Genomic DNA, 9263 nt, shown 5'->3' on the forward strand with positions numbered 1-9263 from the left:
CAAAGCATTGGCGGAGAAGCTCAAGAACCACATGTTTCTCTGGGCCCATTTAATAGCCCACTCCCTTCGGCTCTCGGTAGTAAGCGCCATAGCAGTCTACGGGACGGTGTCAAGCCTCGGGATCGTCTGCTTCAGCCCAACTTTGTAACGCCCCGTAATTTCGGACCGTTAATATATTTCGAAAATAATTAATTAATCAAGTAAAATTTGACATTAATGTATTTAAAGTAAAAATAATTCAAAGAAATATAATTTTATTATATTTTGAAGAAAAGTATTTATTTTGATAGTTTCGAGATGTTTAAAAATAGTTTAAACCGTGTAAAACTTTTTATTTCGAAATAAGGGCGTATCGGGGGGAAATGACAATTCTTTTGAACGTTGGGTAAACGAATTTGGAAATGGGTCGTATGAATACTCAATTTTATTGTAATCTCGTGTTTAAGAACTTTGGTCTTGACGGAATTTGCGTTTGACTTACGGATTTAATTATTATTGAAGCAAGTCAAACCCGACTCGTAAAAATCCCGACTAAAAATCCCGCTCTTCTCCTTTCCTCTTCCCTTTCCCGCGGGTCAGCCCCCTTCCCCTTCTATTTTCTGATTTTTCTTCCTCTAACTTCATCTTCTACCTTATGATAAACAAACCAAACACATTTTTCACAAATTCAAGCTGTTTTGGCCATAATTCCTTCGTTTCTTATCGGATTTTCACGAAATTTACCTTTCCGGAATCCCCTCGCCGAGATCTACAACTTAGTATGTTCTAATTTCAGTTTTCTTGAAGTTGTTTTAAGACCAATTTTCGGAAATTCGGTATTATGTACTTATATTTGTGTTTTTATTGTTTATTTAGGTGAAGGATTGGAAGACGAGTTTGGGGACTCGTATATTATTGAAGATAGCGGATAGTTGCTAGTTAGGGTTTGGGTTTGAGGTGCTAATTGCTCTTTTTTCTAGCTTAAGGTAACATATTTCGAGTTACTCGACGGATTATCGTCACAATCTTTGTTGTTTTGGATGTTTTGTGATTTTTGGTTTAAGTAATAATTTTCACATGTTAAAATATGGTTGCGTGCATGCTTAATTTATGCCTTTTGGTTAGTTTAAGTTAGGATATTAGTAATGGAACGATTAATTAATGATTAGATGATGTTAAAACGAGTTAAAATGAAGAAAAAACGGAAAAAAAAAGAGGAATAGGGTGGCGGGCAGCAGGCCGGCAGGCCGTGGCAGGCCCACGGCTAGCCCACGGCTGGCCCGGGTCGGTCCGTTGCTTGTTTCGCGGATTTCCATGTAAAATTCGTCATTTCGGGTTTATTAATGACATAGTTAGTATGAGTACACTTTAGGAATTGAATCATATTAGTAATAAAAATTATGTTAAGGGTAAAACTATGCTTATATTAATAGTTATCACATGTTAGGATAGTTTACAAAATGAAATTGTAAATAATAGGCTCAGAATGAATTGTATAGCGATAATTGTAATGCTTTGTTGATTGTGCCGAAAACTGAGCCTTAATCCCTTTGATCGACTCGATGTCGACAATTGAGTGATTGGTCACCGCAATTTAACCCGTGCACTGTCGCAGGGCTGGGGTTGCGGGTAAAAATTCGGTTGGATGAAATTTTGAATGAATTAGATAGTCGGCCTTTTTCTTGTTTTAGGCCATTCATTATATTTTTATCTCACATGTGTAATTAGTTGATTTAAGTAGCTTTTTATATTGTAAAAACGGCCCTAGATTCCCCGAAGCCTTTAATTTGGTTAATATTGTTAGAATTGGAAGTTTGTATTGAGGATTCTGTTGGTTTATCTGCTGATTAGACATTTATATAGCCTTTCACATGATAGAATATTAGAATTTATGTTTGTAAGTAGGACTTATTGCCCTCTTATGGTTAAATGGGTGTCTTAAATGACTTGTGTGGTGAGTCTTGTGTGGTGTGGGCTAAAGTATTCAAGCTGGGACTAGCTGGGACTAGGTCCTAGGTGAGTATTTCGGCCTTCATCATAGATAGGTCTTTATAGTCTCTGACGAGTATATGTTCACTGCTTGATAGCCTTTGTGTTCCTGACTAGTGGATTTATATCCAAGTTGGGGCATGACCTCAGGTACTTATTTTGATAGTATGGGGTCAGCTTAAGTACTAGCCAACCCTTCGGTGGTGTCCTTAGGGTACTCACTTCACTTTGTTTTAAAAAAAAGTTGTGGGTCTTGGGTGCGGTGGTGTGTATCCGCATGTCTAGGTCTGCGCAGATTTTAGGCTAGGGTTGTGTTGTCTCTTGGCCATGTTTTATTAATATTAACCGCTGAGCCAAGATACTGGTTCGATTACCTTCCCTACCTCGTAGTATAGACTCGAGTTACAAAGTGACTATTGACCGTACTAAGAACTTATGCCTGTCTTTGATATATTGCCCTTTCTTGTATGGTGATTTTATGAACTGTAATAGGTGAGATGTAAGCCGGTTACAGTTGATAAAGTTTGGATTACTATTTGTTACATGATTCACATGATAGTTTAGTTTGGTCAGTTTAGGGGTCATTTGTTAGAATACATGATAAGTAAATGGTTTATCAAATTGTTTACATGTTACATTACATGTTACATTAATTTTGACGATTCGTGGCTGGGAGGACTCGAAGTTACTCCCCACTGAATTGTGGCTTTCGTGTTTGTATAAAATGCGATTGACAGGTTGTTGATGCTTTGTTGGGGGTCACAGACGAGCTAGTGAGCAAGGAACCTTGGACCTAGTTTGGTTTTCTTTTGTAAAAACCTTTAATCTTTTGGTTATGTAAATAACCTTTTAACTTTTGGTTTGTATATAATTTGAAGGGACACATGTCTCCCTTTTTCTATTTTGGGTTTGTATCTTTCTACTTTCTATTTAGCTATGGCATGTAAAGTAGTTCATCAGCTTTTGCAGGGTTTTGGCACCCGCTTCTGGGAATGTTGGACTTCTTGAGTTGGATTGGTTGTGAATGGTTTAGTTAGAAAATTTTTTGAAATTGCAGGTTTTTGACTAGTTGAACCATTTACAAACATATCCTACCAGTTTTTCTGTAGAATTACATAATTATTTTAAGGCTAGAATTAAGGGTGTTATAGTTGCCTCATCAGTCTTTCCGGAAAGATGCATACCATAAACTCCAATCCCGGAATGCGCACGGACCTAGTGGGATCCAAAGAAGACACTCCAGTGACAGACTTGAGGTGCCACCACGGTACAACCCACCTAATCAACGGACCATCATCACTCTTCAGCTTATTCTTCCAATAATCACAGACCCGAGTGAAGTCCACCATGTACAACCGCGTCCTCATCGCAATCGAACGGGAATGATAGGAAAGTGCATGAACTGGGGGCTCGATCAATCGGAGCCGTTCCATAAGCCAAACCTACCAAAAAGCAGGCATTAGACATCGAAAAAAAAAAAAAAAAAAAAAAAAAAAAAAAAAAAAAAAAAAAAAAGAGGTGTCTTTTACCCGCAAAATGACGGACTCCCAAGAACGGCAGATCGCGGTTGGATTTCCTATTGTCCAAACCCAAAATAATCTCTCCTAAGCATAAGCAAGCTGGGCTCTGTGCGCTCCATTTGCTCAATAAGGCCCAAAAGACGGGATCACCCTCAAGTCTTCATCAACGTGTCCTTGGAAGACATACACGTGCAACAAACAAAAGCCAAATGCCCTCCTCCTAACAACATGAGAAACAGTAGGGTCGGCCCTGTTGATGAATCGGTCTACAAAGTCCAACATTCTCACACCTTTCGGGGTAACTAGACGGTCCACCTCAAGTCTGGTCAGTCCAAGCAAGTCTCTGAATTTGCTCTTATACCCTTGTGAAGTGGAAGGAATGGCAGGTAAATGTTCGGGGTCCCACCCACCAATAGCAGCAATTTCTTCAGGAAATGGGCAAATGTCACCTCCTGGGAACGCGAAAACATGATAATTCGGGTCCCAATAGTCAAGGCAAGCATCCAAGAATGGTTTTACAACCTTAATGAGTTTCAAACTCAATAAAGACCCAAGATTATAAGCACCCATGTCATGCTTCTCCATATTTGAAAATTCATTGGTCCATTCCTTCAAGCGGATCTCCAAAGTATTCATTGTTGGGAAATGTGTCCTCAACAATAGTGCGATCACATGATTTAAATATCATAATTAAATCTCAAATTAAGAATACGTGAGGGATGATTCTTTATACAGTCGACTGACCGTCATTAATCGGTAATGATTGGCTAACTAGAGTTTGACATTACTTGTGTGTGTGACGGTGGTGGTCAGTTGATCCCTTTAGGTCACACCTATAGGATGAAGCCCAAATAGCTATTTAATTAATTGTATGCGATACAGATTAATTAATTCCTTAATTATGGGAGTGCAATTTTACGTCTTATTTTAATGTGATTAAATAAAGATCAAATTTAGTAATTAAGTGTTATATTACTAAATTAGTTGAGGTATTAATATAAGTTTTGAGGTAGAGGTAATTAGTTAATTAAAGTTACAAGAAGTTGTAATTCTAACTAACTAGTAATTATGGGACCCATTATATGATGATATAATGGTAGTATACTACTCAAAAAGTGGAGTGTATATTATATTATTAATTGTAATATTTAAGTGTTAAATGATTACATTAATAATTAAATATGTAAGATAGTTAAACATATGACTTATAAGCATTTGTGGGACAAATGACAAAAGGCAAAAATGGTCCATAAAAGGACCAATATTTTCGCCAAAAAAACAAAGAACACAAGATGCTCTTTTGTCTTTGTTTGTTTGGATAAAAGCATGAAAGTGACTTGTCATATGAAGCTTTTATCATGCTATATCTTACACTATTGTTCCCTATACACTATATATGCTAAACAAGAGCTAAAAACAAAAGAAGAAGATTCCCTTCATGGGGAATAGGCCACCGGTTTTGGCCTTGTTATATGAGCATTTTTGCTCATTTTTCCACTACTTAGTTTTTGCTTGTTTTTGCTTGTATACTTCTCTCTAACTTCCTCACATGCAAAAATTGATAAAAACTCTCTACAATACTAATACTCATCAATCTATTACTAGAAGTAGTAATATAAGAATATTAGTATTATTAAGGTAATATTTCTACTATATATCTAGTTAATATTAGTAGAGATTTTTGGGATTCATCTTGGGTGCAATTTATTGGAGTGGCTTCTATACTTGGAGTCTTAGGAGGATCATCCATTATTATTAGCTCAAGAACAAGTGAAGGAAGGTGACCTTACTTGTGCCCAAATTTTCGAACCAATCTACAATGTAAGGAACATTGTTTTTCTTATAAATCTTTCATTTTGTTATGCATGCACTAGATCTAAAGAACAAATAATTAATAAGTTAATTAGTTCACTATTAGAGGAGTCTAATAATAGGTATATGAACCTATCAAGTGGTATCAGAGCATAGGATGTTGCATGCATAATCGGTTATTGTTTTTCCGAGTTAAAAGGTTAACATATAAAACTTAAAAATTTGTGATTTATAAGTATAAGCCACGAAATCACCATGCATGTTATATATTCTGGTCCTAAAGTGTTTTTAGGTCATTTTTATGATTCATGGTAATTTATTGCTCATTTTAAGGATTTTTGGTCATTTTATTACATTTTTATGACTAAAATGGGAATTAAAATGCTAAAAATAGTTAAATTTCGTTTCTGACCTTGAAAAATTTATATGACCTCACATGCATATTTTACAAGTTGTGTGTAAAAGGACGAATTAATTTGATTAATTTTGCATGATTTATGATTTTTATGAGATAAAAATGGATTAAAAGAGGTAAAATGGTTAAAATTAGTTAAATTTCGAATTAAGCCATGATCTTTTAATATGATGTCACATGCAATATTTACAGAGAGTATGTAAATTTCTAGATTTAAATATCTTCTTTAGCATGATTTATGGATTTTTGAGTAAAAATGGCATAAATAGTGACTATTTTAGCAAAAATTAGCTAAAACGTATTGCATGGCTTGAGAAAATTATTTTAAGTTGCATAAATATCCCACTAATCAGATCTAAATTTGTAAAAATTATTGTAGTAATTTTCGGATACTTTATGTATTTTATGAGATAAAACCGATAAAATGCAACTATATTTTCTCAAAATTAATTCAAAAATTTTAACCATGTTTTTTGACATTATGAGGGTCATGGAATTATTCCAGAATGTTCAAAAATTTAAAATTCAAATTTTGAAACTTTTATGATTTAATTTGGATTTATTTCATATAAATAATGATTTTAAGGTCAAAAATGAGCATAAAATTAAATCAAGTTGAATTATTGTCAAAAATTTAGTGATGACTGATTTTTGAGTCCTAAAATGTGTTAGGATAATTAACTTGAGCTTAGATGTGATTTAAGTGTTAATTAGTGATTTTAAAAGGTTATTATCACACATTTCCATGAAACCGGGTTATATGTACGACATAAGTTAAATAGGGCGATTTGGCACATCATTTTGCATGATAGGTACATATTATAATGCTGCATATTTCAATTGTTGAATGTCTTTTATTTATATAATTTTGAATTATGTAATTTTATCTTAGTATGGCCTTAGTTTTAATTAATATTACCCGTAATGAAAGGGAATATTGATTCGGTTGTAATTTAATGTGATCTCGTATCACTTTTATTTTTATTTCATTAGTTTTTCATTTTACAAATGTATAATAGGAATAGCTTTATATTTTTATCATTATTTGTAATTATGGAGCATCTTCAAAGACGGTGCCATTCGGAAAGGTGATCCGACGAAGACGGTGTCTTGGGAGGCGTGCCAAATTGAAGATTCAAGGGACCAAAGGAGTTGGTTTCCGAATATGTAATAGATTATTTGATTTTCTATTTTTAGGAAGGCCATACTAGGAATTTTATTTATTGCTTTGCATTTCTTTTAATATATTACATGCATAGCCAAATCGCCATAACAACACATGCATATCATATCGAGTCATCGACCGTGTCAATTATAATTATCGTAGTTCACTGCTTTAGTTCACTTAAAACGTGATAGATAATAAATTGACAAGACCTCTCACATATTAAAAATTGAGATAAAGCCTTACCAAATAGTAGAAACTCATGAAGTACCAATTTCACAAGGGAGTTAATCCGGCTTCACCGTAATACAAACCTTGTTACGTTGGCGAAGTGGGGTAGTAAAAAGTTATTACATCGAAATTTGGATTGAGCTCAACGGAAGTATTGTTGACCGTAGTCGCATGTGTTCCGGGCTAAAGATGAGAATTAGAGTAATTTTTATCGACCGAGAGTTCTAAAAGTAGAATCGATTAAAAGGTTAATCTACCGAGTTATATTAATAAGGGATGAATCGGCTCACCGTGCCCAAGTTGATATGAATTTGGATCTCGGAATCATTTATGTAGTTGGGTGGAGGTCACTATATAAATGCAATACTTGTAGTTAAATTTACGAGTATTATTAAAACGATAGATGTATGTTAATTCCTCATTTCCTATTTTGTAGTCAAAATTTGTTTTAATCAACTGCAATGGCAACTCCAAACGCGTCCGCATCCACTAGTTCCACCCCGCTTTCCAATGTGTCATGGCTCCGATCCTTCATGGATCGATGTAAGTTAGAAAAGAATGGGTCCAATTTCGCCGATTGGGATGCACAACTTCGCTTGGCCGCGCAAGGTGACGACAAGCTTCGTTACCTTACCGTGGCATCTCCCACCGAACCACCTAATACTAGGTCCGCCGCTAGGCAATCCTATGAGGATTACCAAAAGGAGTCGGCCGCAATGAAAAATGTATTGATCTTTGCTATGGAGGCCGAACTCCAAAGAAGTGCTATAAAGATTAGCACCGCTCATGAGATCTACATGAAGCTTGTGAACATGTTTTCACGAGCTCCTAGGGTCATTCAATATGAGGCGGCTTCCGCATTCTTTGATCTAAACATCAAAGAGGGCCAAAAGGTAAGCCCACATGTGCTCAAGTTGATAGAGCATGTTGAGACCTTGAAAGCGCATAAGGTGGAAATTCCCGATGAACTCGTGATTGATCGAATTCTTCATTCCCTAAGCAAAATCAAAGCATATGTTCAATTCCGGGTGAATTTTAATATGCAAGATAAGAAGGTTTCCCTTGATGAGTTGCACAAAATGCTTGTGCAAGCCGAAAGGGATATGGGGCTAAGTGTTAGCACCACCAAAGATGTGCTCAATGTCAATCAAAAGAGCAAAGGAACCTTCAAGAAAAGTGGGAAAAAGGGAAAGAAGCGAACTCCCAACAGGAGCAAAGCTAAAACTTATGAAGCAAGCACCTCCAAGCCCAAGTACAGTGCCCCATCCGGGGACAAGTGCCACTATTGTTGTGGTGTTGGGCATTGGAAGAGAAACTGTTCCAAGTATCTTGGCGACATCAAAGTGGAAAGGTTACTCCAAAGAGGTATATAAATATCCCTATCTTTTATGTTTCAATCTCAATTAGTATGTGATACAAGTTGTGATGATTACCCTTTTTATTGTAAATAGGGCCCCCTCCTAGCAAGGACAAAGGCAAGGAAAAGCAAGTCTAGAGGATCACGAGGGAAGCTAGAGTAGCCGACCATGGTGATGGATCAATGGAAGCTTGGCTTTTAAATTTGCTTTGTCTTTAATTTTATGATGAATTTCATGTTTTAGAACTATTTTGATTTCCTTGTGTGACTTGGAAATTGGTTTGTATCCTTTGAACACGGGTTGTATTTTGGATATTGGTGATTTGGTTTTCAACCCAAATCACTTGTTTTATTATGTTGTTTGTTCTAAAATCATCATCATTAATTACTTGCGTGAGAAAACATTAGATAAACAACTTAAATTGATCAAGTAGACGATTATGATGATGGGATCATTATATGTCCATAAGCTATGAATCTGATTCTCCTTATGTCTTTGTTACTTAAAGTAACAACTTATTTATATAAGATCAATTCTAAAGTTGTAATGAGTTTTTGAATTCATCAAGTAGGGAATTCATGATAGTAATTGGACATATTATTCTAATTGGATGTTCAACCGTGAGATACCTAGAATAGAGAGTCTATTAAACCATATTACATGAATCAAACTACCATGTTTGGGATGGCCTTTTGAAGGCTAATACATTATCTTGGATAAATCCCAATACTCCGTTAAATATATATATATATATATATATATGTTTGTGACTCACAAAGCTATCTCTCAAGAAA

General features: G+C 35.4%; 1 long non-coding RNA gene across 1 annotated transcript; it reads left to right on the plus strand.

Moving 5' to 3' along the window:
- The first annotated feature begins 587 nt into the window (after positions 1–587).
- On the plus strand, positions 588–2761 carry LOC141608961 (uncharacterized). The gene is made up of 3 exons (XR_012527093.1): positions 588–758; positions 856–965; positions 2706–2761. It is a non-coding gene; the product is annotated as an uncharacterized LOC141608961 (long non-coding RNA).
- The last annotated feature ends 6502 nt before the right edge of the window (positions 2762–9263 follow it).

Source organism: Silene latifolia, chromosome 10 (genome assembly GCF_048544455.1).
Source record: "Silene latifolia isolate original U9 population chromosome 10, ASM4854445v1, whole genome shotgun sequence".
NCBI lineage: Eukaryota > Viridiplantae > Streptophyta > Magnoliopsida > Caryophyllales > Caryophyllaceae > Silene > Silene latifolia.